The sequence below is a fragment of the Ursus americanus genome, chromosome 4, assembly GCF_024610735.1.
Source record: "Ursus americanus isolate L20-20 chromosome 4, mUrsAme1.1.p, whole genome shotgun sequence".
Classification (NCBI taxonomy): Eukaryota; Metazoa; Chordata; class Mammalia; order Carnivora; family Ursidae; genus Ursus; species Ursus americanus.
In genome coordinates, this window is record NC_142130.1 from 42,093,532 (window position 1) to 42,116,861 (window position 23,330).

The following is a 23,330-nucleotide window of genomic DNA, read 5'->3' on the forward strand; positions in this document are numbered from 1 at the left end:
GGTTCCAAAGTGTTCTTCTCTTGCACAGAAAGCCAAGGATCACCTTCAGGTGACTTAGCAAAAATATGCTTATCTAAGCTTTAAAGTAGCCTGGGACCCTAATGATACAAATCTATTACTTTGGTTCAGACATGTGATTTGAATAGCACCCAGGGTAGAAGGAAATGAACTAAAGTCACCACAAAAACATAGATGAGTTTATCAAGTCTGGCTCCTGGATGATCTAGGTTGCATTTTGAAATTGCATCTAAAATTTTGGGGTATCTTATTATAAGTTCGGATGGCTTGATATACAAAAGGGTAGATAAAAAGAGGCACAGATGGACATCTTGTTCTGAAAAGAAAGAAAGATGGTTTAAAAGGATACATAGATATATGTTATAAATATATGTATCATATATTTGAAAGTAAATAAAGTATAAATGAAGTATATGATATAAATGAAGTAATTGAAAACTGAAAACATAAGGGGAAAATATAAGAAATAGACCTATATATTAAAAAAAAATCCTATAAAGAGTCTTATATACATTTACAAATTGGGTTCTTAACCATATGTTTTGAAGAAATACATTGCTGATACTCAGACTAGAAAGAACTATCTTCCTCTGGTGTTCTTCAGTATATAAAGGGGTCACTATATTACACCATGAATATCATGATCAATATTCACTTTTATGAGAAACAAAGAATATTTTGTAGGTATACTTCTATTATAGCTCTCAGTATAGATTAATAACATCTCAGTGATGTGCGATTTGATATTCTCAGTCTTACATGATACAGACCAGGTAGATGAAACTCTAATCTGATATAAGTCAAAGAAAGATTTTAGATTATATCTGATCTAACCTCCAATGGAAGAACTGCAATTTATATTGTTTTTCTAAGTTATGCCTCTAATTGTTATTAGATAACAGTGAATGCTAGATTGTATTACTGGAAAACAGCTATTTTTGTTAATTAATAGCAGAAACAGTAATCAAGTTAGGGGTTGGGTTGAAATCCTCTTCTAGAAATTGCAAAGACTCGCAAAAGCGCACAGCCAGAAAAAAATGTCCACCTGCTTTACCTGAGAAATTAGCTGGAGAAGTGTCATTTCATAGGACCAAAAAAATCTCTTTAAACATCTGTTTTCATTCTGCTCTAATATGCAGACAGTGGGAGATGGAGGCTCCAATTTCTTTGCTGTAGACCAAGTATTACCTAAGTTTCATATTACAAGGTGAGGGAATTTTATCACATACTGCATTACCAGACTTCCTTGTGTCCTTAAGCAATTTATGTGATGTTCTATGCTTTATTTTATGGATTAGATTCCTTGTTTTCCAAATAGAAGTAGTAGTATTTGCTGTTACAGGTTCTTGACTTAAAGGTGAAGTATTACGACATTTTCGTGAGATGAGGTTTGGTGAATACTTTGATTTCTTTGACACTTTGTAAATGTGAAGGATTAATGTCGATCCAAAAATATCAGTAAGATATTCAAAGTTAATGCATCATACATTCTGAATTTCTACTGCACAAAGTTTGCTGATTTTCCCATTCCTTTCAGTCTCTATGAAGAAAAAAAAAAGTTTTGAAAATCCTAGAAGCAGATACTACATGTTTATCTCATTTTATGTGATGAGTGATTTTGTAAATCTATTCATAATTTAAAGGCTCTAGGAGAATCTATTCTCAAGGGAATTTTATTGTGGATCATTATGTAAAGCAAAAATCATTTTTAAAGTGCATATTACTCCCTATTTCAATATGGTAACTTTCTGATTTACAAGTTATTTAAGTGCCCAGAGAAGCATATCCCTTTGGTATGTTCCTGAGGAGATATAGCCTGGGCATGCCATGAAACTGCGAGGAAATAAGTTGGAAAATACTAACTTGATTCACTTAAGTATTTGGACCTATTTAGAGAGATTGCTTAGCTACTATTTGGTATGAGATTAAGTCTAGATGACATGTCCTCTACAATTGCTTGGAATGGGTTTATTCTAGCTCAGTCCAGCTCCAAATTTTCTAGCAACTAATTATGAACCATGAAATGCTAGCTCTTCTCATTGTGTGGTTTCTCTCAGCTCTGTAAAGTCATGCAGAATTCTTCATCTCCCGTGGGGGAAGTATTGCACCCTCATACTCATCCTCCATCTACCTCCCAGTCCTCATGATTGGCAGAAATTTCTAATCTCCAGAATTTTTAGACTTTCTAGAGATGTAGTGGAACAGGCAGTTGAGGATTTCCTATACACATGTAACCATTATGGAAACTCTCATTCAAAGGCAGTTGGACCTCCCCACCCACCCATACACACCCCTGCAGCTGGGCCTCCAAATCTTGCATTACAAGGAATAGAATTAGGCAATGGTTATTTGCTGAAGGAATATCATAAGTTTTTATGCTCACTATATAAACGGAGTTCATAAATTATATCACCCGAACTGGATACTTCTGAGAGTAAAAGGGGACATATTAAAGATTATTGTTATATGACAGGCATAAGTGAGATCTGGTATTTTGGCTGGGACTACCTCCACTGCTTACCCTTCCCCAAACTCCATTGGCACAATAGATCTAAAAGGGCAGGACAAGCCACGAAAACTCCAAACTTCCTGCTGAAATGGGCTGCCTTGATGGAGTAGAACATGAAAAACCACATGTCCCTAGGTGTCACAAACAGTAGCAATCTCAGTGGTAAATAAACAGAGAGGATAAATATTACAGCTAGCCTGAAGTTGCAGTTCAGGTTGGGGCAGGCAATGGACTGGAAAATTGTATCCCTGGTGGTTTGGAAGTCTGCATATATTCCAGGAAAGACCAGAGAGGGTCCAAGATATCCACATACCCAAGGCTGACCCTAAAGCCTTGTACAAAGAGGAGAGAAGAGTGATCCCAGTAAAAAGTAAGAGCCAAAGAAGATATGTAAAGTGCCTGAACTTTGAATGCATTTCCAACCCATACATATATATCAGCAAAGGATGTTAGCTTATTGCCCTCAAGATGTTTGAGTAGAACTCCAGACCAATCATTAGATGTGAACTGCAAACTATGCCTGACATAGGGGCAAGGCTTAGCTAAAAAATAAAATAGTATTATAAAAACTGACCAGAGAATCAGCAGCTGTACAGCATAGGAAGACAGACCCCACAGAATTAGATTGATCACTAAACAAACAAATAAGTAGCAATAACAGCAACAGTCTCCTGGAGGGAAAAAATCAGAAGCCAGAGGTGCTATAATATATTGTATAAAGTGTCAACTTGCAAGAAAAAAAAATTATAAGACATGTAAAGAAACAGGAGTGTGACCAATACACAGTTACAAAAGCAGTCAGTGGAAACTCTCTCTATGTTGGAGAGGGAAGAGCAGATGTCAAATTTAGCAAAGACTTGAAAGCAGCTATTATAAATATATTCAAATAACTAAAGGAAACCATGTTAAATAATTAAATAAAATATTAATATAATTACTTTTAAAATAAAAAATATCAATATAGAGATAGCAATTATTTTTAAAAGAAATAAATAAAAATTCTGGAGTTTGAAAGCACAGTAACTAAAATGAAAAATATTCTAGAAGGACTCAACAGCAGATCTGAGATGGCAGAACAAAGAATTAGTGAACTTGAAGATAAATCAGTAGAAATTATCTAATCTGAAAAACGGGAAAAAAAATGAAGAAAATAAACAGAGCTTCAGAGATCTGAGATACCAGCAAGCATACTAACATGTGTGTAACAGGAAAGGAGAGAAGAAGAAAAAGAAAGGGCAGAAAAAAGATATTTGAAGTAATAATGGCCCCAAATTTGCCAAATATGATGAATAACATTAATCTACACATCTGAGAAGCTCAACAGACTCCAAGTATGATAAATGCAAAAGGATCCACACATAGACACATTCTATGTGTCTTTGAAAGCCAAAGAAAAAGATAAATTCTTGAAAGCACCAAGAGAAAAAAGGCTCACTACAGGAAACAACATTCTGATTAACATTTGACTTCTCATCAGAAATAATTAAAGTCAAAGTGCTGAAGGAAAAAAGATTTTTAAAGTGACTATCAAGAATTTTATATACAGCAAAACTGTTCTTCAAAATGAAGATAAAAGAAAGATATTCCAAGATAAACAAAGACTGAGGCAACTTGTTGGTAGCAGACCTGCCTTACAAGAAATACTAAAGGAAATCATTTAGACTGAAAGGAAATGATAGCAGTGACTAAAATCCACCCAAAGAAATACATTGCACTTTTATTATTATGTAGATAAATATAGATATGGTATAAGTATATAACAAAATTCAATTCAAGAAAAAGGAAGAAAATAATATAGTTAGGCCAGAAGTCAATGAAATAGAAAACAATAAAATTGTAGAGAAAAATCAATGAAAACAAAGTTGATTCTTTGCAAAGACCAACAAAATTGACAGATGTATAGCTAGAATGACCAAGGAAAAAGTACAGAAGATAACAGATTACTGAAATCAAGAATAAAAGCAGGACATCACTACCAACCCCATAGAAATTAAAAAGATTAAAAGGTAATACTATGAACAAATATATTCTTAAGACAACTTAGGTAAAATTTTCTAATTGCTGGAAATGCACAAATTACTGAAAGTGATTGAAGAAGAAATTGAGAATCTGAATAGATCTATAATAGCAAAGAGATGGAATTTTTAATTATGTCATCCCACAAAGAAAAGTTTAGATGCAGATATCTTCACTGCATCCTATCCATTATTTAAAGAGAAACAATACCAATATCTCACAAACTTTTTCAGAAAATGGAGAAGGAACATTTTTAAAATTCATTCTATGACAATAATATTATACTGAGACCAAAGCTAGACAAGCATATCATAAGAAACCATTATCCCTCATGAATATAGACACCAAAGTCCTCAACAAAATATTCACAAATCAAATACAACAATCCTTAAATGTACTATAACCTTGACCAAGTAGGATTTATCCTAAGAATGCAAGTTTAGGAAACATTCAGTAATTAATTAATTAGTTAATTAATTAATGTAATATACCATATTGGTAGAATAAAAGAGACAACCTTGTGACTATTGCACTAGGTACACGAAAAACATTTGAGAAGATCCACCATCCATGACAAAAACTTTCAACAAACTAGGACTAGAAGAGACTTCTATAACCTGATAAAGGGCATCTATGCAAAATCAACAACTAACATCATACTTAATGATGAAAGACTAACTGGTTTAACTGTAAGATTGGGAACAAGGCAAGGTTGTTAGATCTTACCGCGTCTATTCAACATTGTACTGGGGTGTCTGTCCAGAAAGATAAAAATAAATAAATAAATATAAAGAAAAAGAAAAGAAAGCAAGAAAAGGAGAGAAGAAGAAGAAAAAAAAAAAAACAGAAGAGAAAGAAATCAAAGGCATCCAGATTAGAAAGTAAAAAGTTAACACTTTTTATTTGCAGAAAATAAGTTATGTAGAAAAGCTGAAGGAATGCATTCACACACACAAAAGAGTTAAGCAAGTTTACAAATTATATTTTATTTTGTAATTATACAAAATTATATTATATATTATAATACAAAATATATATTATTTTGTAATTATGCAAAAATTAATTGTATTTCTATATACTAGCAGTGAACAATGAAATTTAAAAAAAAATTCTATTCACAGTAGCATCAAAAAGAATAAAGGCATTTTTGTAGAAATTGACAAGCTGATCCTAAAATTTATATGAAAATGCAAAGGATCCAGAATGGTGAAAATAATTCTGAAAAGGAAAACAAAGTTAGATGACCTATGCTCCCGATTTTAAAATTTACTATAAAAACTATAGAAAGAAGAGTATAGTACTGGCATATAAATCAATGGAATGAAGTTGTAAATTCAGAAAATTAACCTTTATGTTTTTTGTCAATTGGTTTTGACAAAGGTGCCAAAGCAATGTGGTAGGGAAGGAATAGTTTTGTTGTTGTCATTTTCAATAAATAGTATTAGAACAATTGGTGCTAGGACTATATGAAATATAAATGAATATCCATGGTGCTAGAACTATATGAAAAAAAAAAAACCTTTATATCCTTACCTCACACCATATACAAAGATTAATTCAAAATGGATCATCGACCTAAATGTAAGAGCTAAAACTATAAGACTTCTATAAGAAAGCAGGAGAAGATCTTCACGACCTTGAGTTAGATAGGTTCTTAGATATGGCACCAAAGCATGATACAAAAAATAAAAAACATGATAATTTGGATTTCAATAAAATTAAAAACTTTAATACTTCAAAAGATATCACTAAAGAAAAGAGTGGGAGAAAATTTGCATGATTTATTTATTTATTTATTTATTTATTTCAGATTTTATTTATTTTTAGAAAGAGAACATGAGGGTAAGCACAGGGAGGGGCAGAGGGAGACGAAGAGGGAAAGAAGCAGATTCCCCACTGAGCAGGGAACCCAACGTGGGGCTCGATCTCATGACCTTGAGGTCATGACCTGAGCTGAAATCAAGAGTCAGTCGCTTAACTGACTATGCCACCCAGGTGCCCCTGCAAGATTTATTATTTGCAAATATGTATCTGATAAAGGATCTTTGTCCTCACAATATATAAAGAATTCTTCAATAACAAAAAGACAAACAACCCAATTAAAAATTGGGCAAAATGTTTGAATAAATATTTCACCAAAGAAGATAGAAGAATCAGTAATAAGAATATGAAAAGATGCTCAAAATCATTAATCCTTAGAAAAGTATATTAAAACCATAGAGAGATACTGCTTTATGCTAACTAGAGTAAATAAGATAAAAATTGGCATGCAATTACAAGTATCAGTGAAGATGCTGAGAAATTGGAACCCTCATACATTGCTGGTTGAAATTTAAAATGGTACAGTCACTCTAGAAAATGGCTTAGCAGTTCTTAAAAGTTTAAATAAACTGGGGCACCTGGGTGGCACAGTTGGTTGAGTCTCTGACTCTCGGTTTCAGCTCAGGTTTCAAGATTGAGCCCGTGTTGAGTTCTGCACTCAGTGTGGAGTCTGCTTGGGATTCTCTCTCCCTCTGCTCCTGCCTCTCTCTCTCTCTCTGTGTCTGAAAATAAATAAATAATCTTTAAAAAATAAATCTAAAAAAAGCTAAAATAAACTTACCTTTATGACCGAGAAATTTCACTTCTAGATATCTACTCGAGAAATAAAAACATGTGTCCACATGCAGACTTGTATATATGTCAGTGTTCAGAGAAGAATTATTTGTAATAGTCAAAGCTAAAAACAATCCATGTGTTCATCAACTGATGAGTGGATAAACAAAATGTACATCCACACAATGGAATACCATTTGTCAATAAAAGGGAACAGGCATCTGCTACACACCACAACATAGATGAATCTGAAAAATATTATGATAAGCCACATGCATGACACTGCATATTGTATGATTGCACTTATATGAAATGTCCAGAAAAGGTAAATGTTTAGAGACAGAAAACTGATTATTGTTTGGGGCTGGGGGTAAGGGTAGGTTGACTACCTAAGGACATGAAAGATCTTTCTGGGGTGACAGAAATGTTCTAAAACTGGACTGTGATGATGATCACTCTAAATTTATTTAAAATCCTTAAGTTGTACACTTAAAAGGGTGAATTTTATGTTATGTAAATTATACCTCAATAGACTGTTAAAAGTGAAATTATGCTAATTAAAACTAAGAAGAGAAAAACCTGGCAGGCACTCCCTTAACCAAATGACCAAGATTAACATCCCCAGTGATAAGTCATACGGATATCATGTACCCCCCAATATGATGTTACAAGAAGAGCTCTTCATTCATTTGCATTCTTCTCTAAAACTCTAATCCCAATCTAATTATGAGAAACATCAGATAAATCCAAATTACTATTTATTTTTTTAACTTTTTTAACTTAATTTTATGCCAAAAAAACTTTTTTTTAAAGATTTTATTTGTTTATTTGACAGAGACAGCCAGCGAGAGAGGGAACACAAGCAGGGGGAGTGGGAGAGGAAGAAGCAGGCTCTTAGCGGAGGAGCCTGATGTGGGGCTCGATCCCACAACGCTGGGATCACGCCCTGAGCCGAAGGCAGACACTTAACGACTGTGCCACCCAGGCACCCCCCAAAAAATTTTTTTAATTAAATTTCCATGATTTATTACTTGTGTATTTAGATTAGTACAAAAAATATCTGACCACTACTCTTCAAAACTATCAGGGTCATAAAAAGAGAAAACTGAGAAATTGTCACAAATCAGAGAAGAGTTGGGAGAAATGGCAACTAAATGCAATGTGGTATCCTAGATTAAACCCTTGGAACGGAATAAATATATTAATGGAAAAACTGGTAACATCTGAATAAAGTACGTAGTTAATAGTATTGTATCAATGTTCATTTCTTCCTTTGACAAATTTGCCATCGTTACGTAAGATGTTAATGTTAAGTAGTGAAGAAAATACAGGAGTTCTCTGTGCTATCTTTATAACTTTTTGATAAATATGAAATTGTTCCGGAATAAAAAGTAATTTAAGAAAAAGGAGTGGGGGATTTATCAGTTAAAAGAGAATTATGATTTAAATGTAGTGTGTGGATCTTGTTTATAATTCATACTAACCAGCTATAAAAATGAACAGAAAGCAAAAAGCATTCAAAAATCAATCATTTGACCTAAGATATTTAATAACATTAAAGAATTGCTATTATTTTTGATGTGGGTGATGATATTATGATTTTCAGAGGCCATTATTTTTTAGTACTACATACTAACATATTTGTGGATAGAATGATATATCTGGAATTGTCTTTAAAATGAGCTAGTAGAAGAAAAAGTAACTATAGATGACTATAGGTGACTACAGATAAAAAAAAGAAAAAAGATGGCCCATGGGTGATGAGTACCTGGTAGCTCATTTTATTATGCTCTCTACTCTTGCATGTGTTTGAGATTTTCCATAATAAAATTTTTTTGAAGTGAAAAGAAAAAAAAGACTAAGAGAAATAATTAAAATATTATAATTTCCATCTACACTGACCACAGGCAGGGCTTGTCTCTTAAAAATCATCTGAGCAATGTCAGAATGAGTAAATTATAAGAGAGGTGAGTGAACTCTCAAAAACAATCTGAGCAAGATACAATCGATGCTGAATAGTTGGGAGAACATTAAGAGCAACGCCTGAATTAGCATAGAACTCCTAAACTAGAGTGCTTTGTTGTTCTTTTCTTGAAGTTTTGTGACCTGGTGATATCGAAAACTCTTACTCATGTGAGGATTTTTTAAAAAGTAGAGTGTGATCAGAAGCAGCCCTGTGTTACTAGTCAGTGTTATGATCTATAGTTCCTCACCCCCTTCAGTTTTCTTTATTGTCTGGGGCTTTGTTTTTTGGTCTTGTGAGTTACAGGATAGGTTACTGTAATATAATACATTTGCCACTTCTCTGGAAAGCCATTCAGAATCTCTAACTAGTGCAGAATGTACAACTCTTTTGCTAAAGGGCCTCTGCCAAGAGAAGCATTCTTCCGGGCTTTGTAATTTGCATTGATTACTGACTGAGCTGTTTCCCAGTGCATCGCTGGGTGTTGACTGTAATCTATAAAGCCTTACATAGTTTTGTCCTGATTAAAGAAGTCTGACACTGGTGGTCAATTTTAATAATGACCAAGATCGATCTGGTTGACTTTAAAAAATTTCAACAGATTTTGGGACCTGAAAAGTCAAGAGGAAGTTATTCTTATTGATTACACATACTCTGTAAATCTACTATTTTAAAGGTGGGTACAGTGTACGGTACTGAACTTGTAAAAAACAGGAAGTTGAAAAGTAGACAGTATTGCCAAAAATGTTCTAGCCCTGACTTTGTTCTCCCTAATCTAATCCGACATGCCTTCAGAATATTTCACTTCCTTGATGACCATTTTTCCAGTTTCTATCCAATACTTACCCCCACTACATAGTGACAGAGTTAATGATTATCTCATGAGGCAGATATGAATAGGAACAGTATTCATATCAAAGACAACTGGTCCCACTTCCAGGTCCATCTTTGGGCCAAGATATGTAGTCGCCAACAGTGAGTTGGCGACTGTATTTTTTGAGTCCTGGCGCAAAGTAGGATCCATCTGTTTTGCCCAGCCGTTTGCCTGAGTGCCACAAAATGGTCCTGTTATTAGTCTTATTTGTGGTCCTATTTGAGGTTAGGGGATAATATAAATAAACTTCAGTCCTCCTTGTGATGAATGTAGCATGGGAATTAAAAGTGGTGGTGTTGGTAGTGGTAAGTGATGTTGCGTCTCTATTTTCTCAATTGCTCTGTTTTCTTTGGATTGGGAAACAGACATTTAAGAATGAGTTTGTCATCTGGAAGGATAGTTGTGACCAAGTTTCCCTCAACAGGATACAAGATGTTATTTTTGAGCTTCATTACCCTCACCAAGGGGAAAAAAAAGAGAGGGAAAAAATAAGGAAGAAAGTGAAAGTAAGGAAGAAACATGCAGAAACAGAAGTGAAGAGAAAGGTCAAGGAGGATGAGGAATACATGCGGAGCCGAGAAGAATGTAACGCAGCAGACTGACGATTCATAGAAATTACTTTATTATTTTGAACTGATAGTTCAGTTAACTCAACATCTGGTGAATTGAGGAAAAGGAAATCTGACTGATTAAATTGAACTGCTAGTTGTCAGTTAAATAGTTTATATATAAATATGCAGCCTAGTTTCCATCACATTTTCCTGTATGAACTAGATAGTGAATCAGTTTTTCACTAACCATATTTGAGCGGTGAGTAGAACAATACCAATCAGTGATTCAGATTTATATAGAGGTGGACAGTTTTCATATTTCTGAATTGTTTATTGGGGATTATTGTTATTCCATATAATTTCCGAGCATGAGTTATTTTTGTCAGTTTCTTTTATGAATGTTTTGTTACCTTATAAGGAAATATGTGCACTCCCCTCCTCTCATTCAGTTGTCCCTGGTGACGCCTCCATAATTTCTGTCTTTACACTGGTGCATTTTTAGTCTAATTCAGGCATGTGTGAAGCAGGGGAAAAGTTTAGTTAGTCAATGTCAGTGATTTTTTTTCTGATCCATTCATGGATGGATTCCGTGAATCTGCACCAGTCTGCATATAAAATCTATATATATCAAATAGACACAATACCTAAAATATTCTTCCATATACTTGAAGGGAAAAAGAAAATAGAATTCATAAGTCAGACGAGTTGCATTTTCTAATAATAGATGCAATTTCAGGGGTGATTTATGATCATGCTCTCATATGTGGAGATATTAAAATATTACCTTGCACTAATGTGAAGGTGGACATAAACATACCACATTTAGTGCTACAAATATATATAAAAAAAGTACTGCCATGCTGTGAAGTAAAAGAAAGATAATTGTATTATCTTCATTTTACACGAAAAAAAAAAGCTATATTTTTCTATATCCTGTACTGTCAGTTATCTAAAGCTAAAAATAGGGATGACTTAATCTAGTCTGTTTTTTTTTTAACAGTTATCTTATTTAGAGATGGTGTTGTATGAAGAAAGAAGGGATTGAAAAATAGTGTGACATTTTAAGCCCAAATATTTATAACATAGTTGGAGATTTTAATGCCTGGACTCTTAATTTGAAGATTAAAAGTACATATTAAAAAATGTGTTCAGTTATTTAAAACCAGGAGGTCCAGTTCAAATCCTGATGGTCTTCTCGTGCTGCTTCACACAGCAGTGGCTGTATCTGATAAGATATATGTATATATGATGTGGTGTCCGGCATGCGAAGCCCACCATATATTGCAATGGGCGTTCTGTTTTGCTAAATATGTTCATTTACCTCTACTTCACCATCTGCCCCGCCACTGATGCAGCCACTTGAAAGTAGTAGATCTAACATTTTTTTTCCAATTCTATTTGAAGTCATAATTTCCCTTCAACATGTATATTCAGATAATAGATTTTCTTCTTTATTCTCTAAAATTAACATTTTATGTAATCTTTAGGCTGTGAAATTGTTGTTGAGGAGTTTTTTAAAAATCAGATAGAATTTAGCTGAAATTCAGAGGCACTGAGCTTCTAGTCATATCATTATGAAGTCCTAAACAGGGAGGCATATTTTGTTTTTCAGAATTGCTTTTTTTTTTTCCTCTTTAGATCCTTTTCTTTTCATTAAAAAACTACTCTGGGAAGAGGGTTTTTTTTTTTTTTTTTCCTTAACAGAAAAAAAAAAAAAAAAGCCACGCTTGACTGATAATGCATTGCTTTGGATGGTGAAACATTATGAAAGTTTAATTTTTAATTAAATCTGAAATACCAATTATAACTGAAAGAGATTTTAACCTGTTTCTTTTCAGACTGCCTGAAGTTACATTTAGAGACTGAAATCACTGCACCTTAAAAACAAAAGATTGAGCTGCACTGCATTCCTGTAAGTGAAAGCTTCCTGTACCTTCTTCCTCTGTGATTTTGTGACCAACCCAAGAAAAGACAAAAACATTGGTAACATAGTAACCAGGCATGAGTAAAAATTTGAATATCCCTGAAGAAATATATGCTTAAATGATTTCCTTCTATAAAAAAAGAAAATTTGTTGGGCTCAATATTCAGTATGTCTTTTTTATTCAACCTAAATTGTGAATCCTTTTTTTTTTTTTCGCCTGGTTTGAATTGCATTAGGGAGGGTGTCACCCACTGTGCATCCGCACAGTGACATACACCGTGACAAGAGGGATTCTCACATTTTTGTTCAAATCTCATAGAAGGTAACGGATTTCTTATGGAGTCAAAGTAGATTCCTTTTTCCTTTGTGATGTCATTAGAAATTTTTAGCCTTTGTGTCAATGGAAATGGAGAGAAAAAAGTTCATGATGACATCACAAGATTCTGTTGCCTTGAGGACTTTGGGCAAAACTAAGTAAAATGCATAATTCCCTTGTGTGCGTGTGTTCCCCATTCTGCTATGAAGCAGTCAAAATAGCACATCTTATGTCTTCCCGTGAGCTACAAGGCTGTCTCTCAGAGCCCCATTGTTCCATAAATGCATGTCAGAGTCTACCACAGTCTGGTCTACCCTTATTTAGCTGCTGTTTTGTCAATGTACTTGGAAGAACAATTAACACTTGGGATTTCAATGTCTGAATAACAGGCAGTGAATAGAACCCGAGCATATAAAAGATTCAGACGCCCAGGGTAAGAAAACAGAAGCTTATAGTTGGTGGGGGAAAGAAGAAAAGCATTTTAATGCTGCATTCAAAGGTTGTGAAATACTACGAGAAAAGTCAATCTTTTTTTTTTAATTTTAGATCAAAACGTATGTTTTGGTAATGAAATCCAGAAGGTTATGATGTCTTCCTAAGTTTTGCAGTTTAATGTGTTGCAAGGTCTTTCCTTAGACAGTCTTAAAACACCGAAATAACATCCATCTCCTTGAGTCATTGTTGGAAGGCTGGATGTGGGGTCTACTGCATCGTGGTTTTCAGAGTGCCACCATGTCTGTCCCACAGAGTGCACTAAAGGTGATTCACTTTCTTCCATTTTCACTTTGGTTCACTGTACTCTTGCATTATTGGCTACAGTGCTTGTGTGTTGACTGCAGATAGTCCAGAAGGTGTTTAAATATCTCTACATATGGTCTGAATTTCTGCTAGGTCCATCTTTTGGTGGGAGGAGAGAGACGATGCATGGACAGAACAAGATCACTTCACCGTCAGGGTATCTGATGAGTGGAAAGGGAGCTTATGCATGGTGCCCACTGAGCACAGTGCTTGGCTGGTATGAGGGAATAAATGATGCTTATTGTTATTTTTGTCATAACCACAATAGTTCAAACCCATAGACAGGAAGGTCTACAAAGCAGGGTCTGTTTCTTACTCGGTTTTTTAATCTCTAGTGCTTGGCATAATGATAGCAATGACGAAATAGTTATTGTTATTAATACAATTACAAAATGCGTTAATAGAACTTTAGGATTTATTCTGTCAGAGAATATTTATTGTGAAGAGGGGTTGAATAAAGTTCTTGACAGTCAGGAATACAATTTTAAAGGAATTTGTCAAAGGCAAACCAGCTGTTCATCACATCACAATAGGCATACGTCTCTCACTTCTTTCTCACCACCAAGATGAGGACGGCCTGTTCATACCATTTCCTTTTTTCTGTGAAACAATCTCCAGTAATTTTCCAATTAACTTGAGTGTCTTAGATCCCATACACTGGAGTTGTCTCCAAAGATAAATCTACTTGACTCCAGGATAGGCTCTTCACCTGTTGGTCTAATTGTCATGCAGTGAATTGTGTTTCAAAGAAAGAGGCACGTAGAGGCACATGGTACGATAGGTATTGGGGCAATCAGCCCGGGGAAGTTGCGATTAGAAGCTTCAACTTTCAGTGCATAAAAAGCCAGGACCAGTTTCTCAGTTTCTCAGCATGAATAAGACCACAATATTCTTTAGAACTCAGAACCGTTTGACCCCTTATGACTCCTTCAGCATTTAGCTTCCTGGTGGTTTTTGGGTTTTTTGGTTTTTGTTGTTTTTGTTTTTTTGTTTATTTTTTGCATAAAGTCCTCTGCCCTCCCCCACCAATTTTAATTTATTTCCAAAAGGGGTCCCTTTGTTTTTGTTAAATCAGCTGCTGCTGATGCAAATTAAAGCTTTCATAAAACGTGGCCTCTGAGGCAAAACTAAAATGATAAAATTTAGGCTTAGTGAATTGTACTGTTATCATGTTGAATAACATTTAAGGACATCAAAGAACTTTATAAACACATTTCATATTTTTTAAGATTACAAAACTGAGGTGAAAGGGATTTAAGGGTAGAGCTTCATCAAACATTACAGGTGCAGAGGCTGTAAGAAGCAGAAGTCCTAATAATCTCATTTTGAAATAAGTATATTGAGGCCCATGGTAGGGCATGCAAGTTACCCAAGCCATAATGACCACCAATGCAGATCATCCTTTAGTCATCTAGGCCTGAGAACAGACCCAAATTTAGACTCTGGGGCTTTGATCTTTCCTTTACACTCAGGGTCTGAGCAGTGTTTTCTGAGGAACAAATTGCCTTAGGCTCATTTATGAGACCCATTGAACTGTACTCCCCACCACAGACTTGCCCAAAATTAATATATAAGGGGTATTCTGGAAACATTCGTTGTTATCAAAAAAGTTTTTTTTTTTTCATTTTTTCTGTGCATTTTGATATGATACCTCTGGTTGTGCAATGAGTCACATAGAAGCAGATTTATTTGGTTGACTTAATATTCTTTATGATGATTTTCAAAATGGACAGAAGACCATTAGAAACTTCAGTAGTTTAATTGCACTTATAGGCATGATAAAACCAGTAATCAGAACAGAGCCATTGTGACATGGAATTCAGACTTCCCAAGAGTGTGCATCGTGCCTGGTGTCAGAATGTCACTGTTGCCAGGGGTCATTTCTGTCAGAGAAAAGTTTTTCAGGGTCTGAAAAAAATGAAATAAACTTTAATAATTTAAAATGAATTACTTGCCCTAGTAATTTATTTCAGGTTGCCTTTATTGGATTCTGTCATTTAGCAATCCGAAGAGACCAGTGTAGGAACTTTTCTATTATTTCACCCAGAGCTAAATCCTGGATATATCTTAGTTTCTTCCTCAAATTTATTTTATACCCTCCCAACCTTCCCATCCCCACTGTGAAGAAGCTCAAGTTTCTATGTACAGAATATTAGTTCTTATGTCTTTGTGTCCCAAATGAGGAGACAGTGTTCTCCCTTAAAAAAATCCATGGAAGCTTCGGCATATAGAGAAGGAAGAACTGAAGCATGAGGATGCCAGAGCAGGGACTTGGATGTAGGTGCCCAACAAGGTTATCTCTTCAGAACTCTTCCCTCTTTAATAATAAATTAAAATTTTTTCTGTGCCTCTTATGAACAAATCTTTTTACCAGGGTAAATAACTTATACTTCCTACCATCAAGGAGTTCATAATCTGTTTGGGCAATAAATACATCTTTCTTAAAGACAGAATGTTGTATGGGTACAGTAGAGTAAGTGAATAGTTATCATTTCTTTTGGACCATCAAGAAATTATCTGATATTCACCAGTAGCCAAAGTAGAGAGAGTAATGAAAATGAAAGTTGAAGGAGCCGTGAATAGTCATGGTGTGATCTGAGGATAGGATGCTGGTTGGAGCCAGTGTTTTCCAAAGTGTGGGTTGCAAACCATTCATAGGTCATGGAATCAGTTTAGAGGATCACAGTCAATATGCTTTTAATGAAATAGTATCAAAGGGGAAAATTTATAAAAAAGAGTGAGTTACATATTTTTAAGATAATGGATTGCAAAATAAATATATTTCTTACTGGGAATCATGCCACCAAAATATGAAAGCAGATATAAAGAAGATTGGTCTTTTAAATACTAACTCACATAATCCTAACTAAGGGATAATATTATTTTCTCCCTCTTTATATATGAGAAAGTGTAGGGATTAAGCAATTTGTCCCAGGTCATACAACAGGTGAGTGTAAAAGATAGAATGTGACTATGTCTGTCAGACTCCATATTCATACTCTTCCCATGATCTGCTACTGCTTTCCAAGGTTGTATGACTTCAGTTATTACACTACTGATAACTCACACATTTATATCTCTAGTCCTGATCTCTCTCCCAAATTTCAGTCCTATATTTCTAATGTCCTTATTTAAATCTTCAAATAGATACCACACTAGTTTTCTTCAAGTCAGTACATCAAAATTGAATTTATCCTCCTAGTGAAAATTAATCATCCTCCTTTTGACTATACTAATTTTCTTCATCTCAATTGTCCAGGTCATCCTGACTCAAAATGTATCATTCTTGCTTTCCTCCCACCCCCCAGGTGTCCAGTAAATGGCCAGGTCTTATTAATTATCCTTCCTTGGTACCTCTGTCTTAGGTTTTCATCTTCTTTTGCCTACAATAATCTCCTAATTGAGAGAGATAGGGGGAAGGGAGCCCAGTTCATCCTAAGCACTGCTGCCTCATTAGGTTTCCTGAAGCAAGAGCCCTAAGATTATGTCACCTTTGTTCAGACAAAACTTTAGTAACAATTTCTAACCAATATTTATGACCATCTAAAATCTAATTCTGACCTCATTTCTGACTTATTCTTATGGTTTAATATACCAAACACTCAGGCCAAATTTCCTTAACCACTATCACCATCCCCTCTTTATTAATATTGCTCCTGCTATCTAGAATGTCCATTATTCTGTTTTTCCATATGCAAATCTAACCCATCCTTCTGGGTCTATTTTAAATGCTATTAATTCCACAAAAGCTTCCCTCTTTCACCTACCCAGAAATAATCCACTCTCCTCTGCTTAACAAACTCACTTAGCACCTGTAGTGGCTCTGCTGACAATTTGATTTTGGACTTCTAGCATTCAAAATTGTGAGAGAATATATTTCTGGTAAGTCAACAAGTTTTTGGTAATTTGTCACAATAGCCTTAGAACCTAATGTAGCATTTATCTACACTTTTTTTGAGACTTGAATTACTTTCTATATTTTTAAATGATACTTATGTGCAGACTTTATCCCTTTACTAGAAAATAAATTCTCTAGGGATAGAGTCCATATTTAATTAACATTTCTAAACTCTACAAAATCTACCACAGTAGAATCATTAATTCATTACCCATCCATGCTTAATCCAGGGAATATAGAAATGATCCCTTAGGCTCTCATGGAATTTATAGTGTCCTAAGGGAATCAGACATTAAATAAGTAAACAAAAAATTACAAAATTATTAACTGTAGTGCATGAAAAGAGCTAATAGATAAGCAAGACAGAAATGCACGGGGAAAATCTGTTATGCTACCTGCTGAGTAGTCAGGAAAGAATTCTCATAGAAAGGGTAATTTAAGTTGATAGTTGAAGCATGGAAGAACCAGGTAGGTGAAGAATTTGAGGTGGGGATAGAAACATGCAAGGAAGAGAAAGCTCCAGACAGAAACAGCATGGACAATGCCCTGAGGCAAAGACAAACTTTGTGTATTCAAGGAAATAAAAGAATTCCAGAGTGGCTAGAGGAAAGTAAACAAAGGAAGAGAATAATTGGAAGTGAAGTCAGAGGAGTAGCCAGGGTGAGGAATTTGGATTTTATTTTGAATACACTGGAAAACACATAATAGGTGTATATATTAAATCAATCAATTAATTAATTGAATAGAACAAGATGAAAATAATTCAAAGGTAAATGGTATATACAAGCTCATAGTAACTATACGTTTATTTTGAACCTTTGTCAAAGGTTCACTTCTAAGTTTGAGGGGGTTTGGATTTCTGAAACTGAGGTCTAATAGTTCACAACATATTTCTTTTTTTTTTTAAGATTATTTATTTATTTATTTATTTGACAGAGATAGAGACAGCCAGCGAGAGAGGGAACACAAGCAGGGGGAGTGGGAGAGGAAGAAGCAGGCTCCTAGCGGAGGAGCCTGACGTGGGGCTCGATCCCATAAAGCCGGGATCACGCCCTGAGCCGAAGGCAGATGCTTAACCGCTGTGCCACCCAGGCGCCCCTCACAACATATTTCTCATCTGCATAACCAAAGCAGATTCCCAACAACCTTCTAAGATAAGGTCAAGTTAATTTTATTTCCTTTCTAGTTAATAATTATTAAGATTCTGTTGTTGGTTAATGAATCTCTTATTTTTGTTTATTTTTAAGTGCTCATTGCACAATGTGGGAATGAGTACCAAGTGTTTTACTCCTAGGATGTATTTTTAACATGTTAAACCTTAATCTTTTTTTAAATTTTGGTGTATTTTATCATGTGCAATGACCAGGGTCCTGGAGGCATAGAAAGCCTTGAAATGAATCATCATTATCCTCATTATTACTACCTTCATTATTACTGAATTTCGGGATTAAAAACAATCCAGATTATTTTAAAGTATGATGCATTAATATCATGGAATACCACTAAGTCAGAATGGAGATATTGGTTTGTTTACAAAATGATAGGACATTATCCCTTTTTGCCAAAAGAAAAAAAGAAAAGAGAAGAAAAAGGGAAAAAGAAATACAGTAGAGGGAATGTGAAAATTAAACCATAGAGAAATAGGTTAAACTCTAAAGATAGAGTTTACTGCTATAACTCAGTAAAAAGACACTAGAATCTTAAAATATTATAGTGACAAGGAAACTTAGGAATTATTTATTCCAGCCTTCTCATTTTAGAGATGAACAAAATTCAGGCCTAGAATTCCTTTTTGAGACATACAGTTAAATAGTTAATGGCAGGGCTGGAACTGTAACCCTAGTTCTTAGGAGGTAGATTAACAGAACTAGACCAGCTAATCAGTGATCAACACCCTACCATAAACCTTCAAGGTCTTAGGTGGAAAAAAAGAATATTAAGTACAGGAGATGAGTCTACAGACAAGCTTTAATTAATAAAAATCTGAACAATATGTATTACTCACAATCTGTTTACTTAATGTACCAGATGCTTTGTGAAAGTTGTCTTTAATCCTTGCTACCACACTCAGCAACCACTCTGTAAAGTAGGAATCATTTCCATTTTATAATGAGAATACTGAGCTCCAGAAAGATTAAGTAACATCCAAGATTGCAAAGCCAGTAAGTGAATTTGTATTGATGCCAGGCCTAACTGATTCAAACTGTACTATCTCCTGCTTGGTGTTTTTACCTATTGCATTTTGTTATCACCTTAGCTCATGTGGTCACACAGGTCATTAGTTCTCTAATAGCCCAAACTTTGAAAAGAAAGTTAGGAAGAAAAGAAAGTTAGATTTAGCAGATGCCCTCTCTGCATTAAGTTCTTCACATTTAATTCCGTCAACAGTACCTCAAGATCAATGTTATAATCCTTAGTTTAAAATTTAGAAAACCAAGGTTCACTGAGATGAAATTGCCCGATACATCTTCGTAAAAGCTTGAGCCAGAATTCTAACACAGATCTGTCTGATCCTAGGTGTTCTTTCCATTGTTCCATCAACCTCCAAGTCTGCTCTTCTCCTGGGTGCTGGTTAGTCTTCTACAGTCCTCACACCTCAGCTCCTTATCTGGCAAAGCAGAATTGTAATGTATGCTCTCGTAGACTTCCCAAGAAGCAAGAGAGTGTGTTGAGAGGGTGCTTTTATAATTAAGTTATATTACCTTGTCTGGAAATAAATACAGTGCCCCCTATATGTTTCCTCCTTTGAGAAATGAGGAGCTAGGAAGATAGGTGGAATCTGTGACATTACTCTTTCATCTCTACATTACCTTGATTCACTCTGTATCTGTGCCCAAGACCCTAATCATATCACAAGTAAAGGTACTACTAACCTATATCATACTTCCATACACCTTTGAAAAATAAAAGAAGTAAAATTATTGTATTTATGAGGCCAATATGAAGGAAGAAGTTTTATGTTTTCCTTCTCAAAACTAACTTATTTGAAGCCTTGGAAGTCTGATTAGAGATACAGGTCAATGAAAGAACTCATTGTTGACTGCTTCTAGAAAAAGTGCAAAACTGGAAATCCAAACATACTTATGAATTGTTAGATTGTTTTCTAATGACCAGTGAGGACTACACGAGAAGCAAACTTCTTGGTAAAAGCAAGAGAGTGAGACAGGGAGAGGGACGGAGGAAGGGTGGGAGGGTAAGAGGAAGGGGGAAATAGGAGAGGAGGAAGAGATTGGAAACAGTTTTTTAATGGCAGCTCCCACTCAGACATGATCCTGAATTTCCTTCTATGTGTCAACTTTAGCAGCACTGCATGTATACACCTTCATGTCTGAGAAGGTCATTTTCTATTATTAGATAGTACACTTGAACAATTATTCTAAAACCAATTGTCACTATGGAATGGCACCAATATACTAACAAATTTATGGTGATTAGAAGTGATGCTTACCTGTTAGCATTCTACAGCTGTTACTTTATCCTCTCTGTTTCTTGAGTTTGACTTCCAAGTCTTTCTGTGTGAAAGGGTCCATTCAAGTCTTTTAAAATAAATCTGTGAAAACCATCTTTCCTACTTTGCGGAAGGGACTTTGTTCTTTGGCCCATCCTTGCACTTTGCAATATGTTGCTAGTAGCCCTAAATCAGAAAGCACATTAATACATCCTTTGAACTGCTGGGTCTCATCAGGAGAAAAAAAAATATTTTTGACAATCTTGTAACATTTTGTTAAAAATCCAATTCTGGTTCAATGTTTTGTTCTCAAAGGAATTTTGAATGAAGAAAAGCTTTTGTAAGGGGGAGGGAAGCTTATCTAGAGACTGGTGGGAAGCAATCAGGAGACTTTTGACTCTTTGAAACAGTAAATTCCAGGGAATTGGAGTTTTACACTTCAGGTTGGAGCACCTTGGCTCTAAATGCACCCCTTCATGTGTCCCAAATGGCAATGTGAAAGCAACATTCTTTGAGTCAAGTGGAGAAGGGAGGAGGCCATGCTAAACTGACATTCTTTCAGGAGGTCATGAATACAGAATGAACTCAGTCTAATGGTTAGTATCAGATTCTCAGAATTATAAACCTCCTATGGTAAAATGTCCTCAAAGATATAGGCAAATGAGTTTGCTCGTGTTGATAGTTATAAGTACTAGAAGATTAAGATTCTTGACAGTCATTTACTTGTTTGCAATTGCACTAAACGACCATATGAAATTTGCTTAACCTTTGCTATAATTTTACTGAACTATTCTTCGCTTAACTTAGTTGAAAATTGTAGGACTCTCTTAAATAACCAATATATGTCTAACATTGTTATCATTGCCACTGTTGTTGCTATCAGAATTCTGTTTTCTTCTCTGGACTAGGGCTGGCAGGAACAGCTGAGAACCTGGGTTACACATTTTACTCTCTGTCTTACCTTCTTGCAGCCCTGGAAAGTGGGAGGGGCCAACTAGACTGGCTGCTCTGTAAGTTAACCTAGATTCACCTAGAAAACTTGTCAGTGAAGCTTTATTCATAAGCTCTTTTAGCAGATAGAGAAATAGTTTGCATGAAAAACCCTTGTTTTTTAATAAGTACTGACTCCCTCATGCTTCATGAGACTTTCTGATTGATTGCATCATACTATCCACATTATCATTGCAGTTACCACGAGGGAGGCAGCAAGTGTAATGGAAAGGAAAAAGCATGGGGCTGACTCTCTGGAGATTTGATTCAGGCATTGTCAAATGGTTTTGTCTTAAGATCATTTTCCTTATCTGTAGGGGACAGTTTTGTCGATCCGTGCAGACACTTTACAAAGAAGCCAAATGATATATATGAAGTATTTAGAGCTCTATGAAATAAAGGTAGTTCATAAATATCATGTAGTACTATTACAGTAAAAGTATTAGCAGAATTATAAATCACTTTGAGGTCTCCGGAGTAAGGTGCTTCATCTGAGGTCTTCCTGCCTAGAAATTAGTTTGTTTTTTGAGTTGCCATATAGGGAGGGACTCTGTTGCTGCTAAGCACTGTTCATACATTGGAAGCAATGACTAAGAATGAATTGCCAGTAATATGTTACTCTTTTTATTTTTTAAATTTTTCTTTATTATTTTTTAATATGTTATTCCTTTTAAAGATTTATTTTAAAGGCATTCTTTTTTTTTTATAATGATTTTTTATTTTATTATGTTAGTCACCATACAATACATCCCCGGTTTCCGATGTAAGGCTCGATGATTCATTAGTTGTGTATAACACCCAGTGCACCATGCATTACGTGCCCTCCTTACTACCCATCACTGGCCTATCCCATTCCCCCACCCTAAAGGCATTCTTTACTATAAATTCTCTCAGCAGTTTCTCTTAAATTAAAAAGAAAAATTAACTGTTCTCTCTCTCATATTAGAGAGTCAATTTCTTGAGGTAAAGAACCATGAGTAAGTTACTAGTTTTCTCAGTTACTAAAACTGGTACCAGATAGATATTCAGTGTTTGTTGAGTATCTTGTGTAAAAATTTAGTAAAATTTTAATAAACATTTTTTGAAAAGGATATTGAATTTATTAATTTGACTACATATATGCCATATGAATTGGACAGTTGTTATTGAAGATTATACAGCCATTTGAAAAAGAATGAATTATATCTATTGGTATTGATCTGGGAGGATGACCATAATTTATTAAGTGAAAAGAGCAAATTTTCAGGGTAATGAATATTTATGAATAAATTTGTTGTGCGTGTTCTATGACCATATTCTTCACAATGGTCGTCTCACAGGGTTGAGAATAAAAAAGGACTGATGGAAGATTATTGATTTTTTTCTTTAAGCATTTTTTATTGTTTCATTGGGGAATATCTTTATGAAAGTAAGTTTGAAAATGAATATAT

General features: G+C 34.8%; 1 protein-coding gene across 28 annotated transcripts in view; it reads left to right on the forward strand.

Annotated features, from left to right (window-relative positions):
• ZBTB20 (zinc finger and BTB domain containing 20) overlaps window positions 1–23,330 on the forward strand; it is a 771,855-nt gene that overhangs the window by 283,902 nt on the left and 464,623 nt on the right. For 26 of the 28 annotated variants that reach the window (XM_087861260.1, XM_087861259.1, XM_087861245.1 and 23 more), the window contains one exon: window positions 12,365–12,438. The exons of the other annotated variants lie outside the window; for them this stretch is intronic. The gene's annotated coding sequence lies outside the window, so the exon portion shown is untranslated. The remainder of the gene's footprint in view (window positions 1–12,364; window positions 12,439–23,330) is intronic. 28 annotated transcript variants of the gene reach the window in all.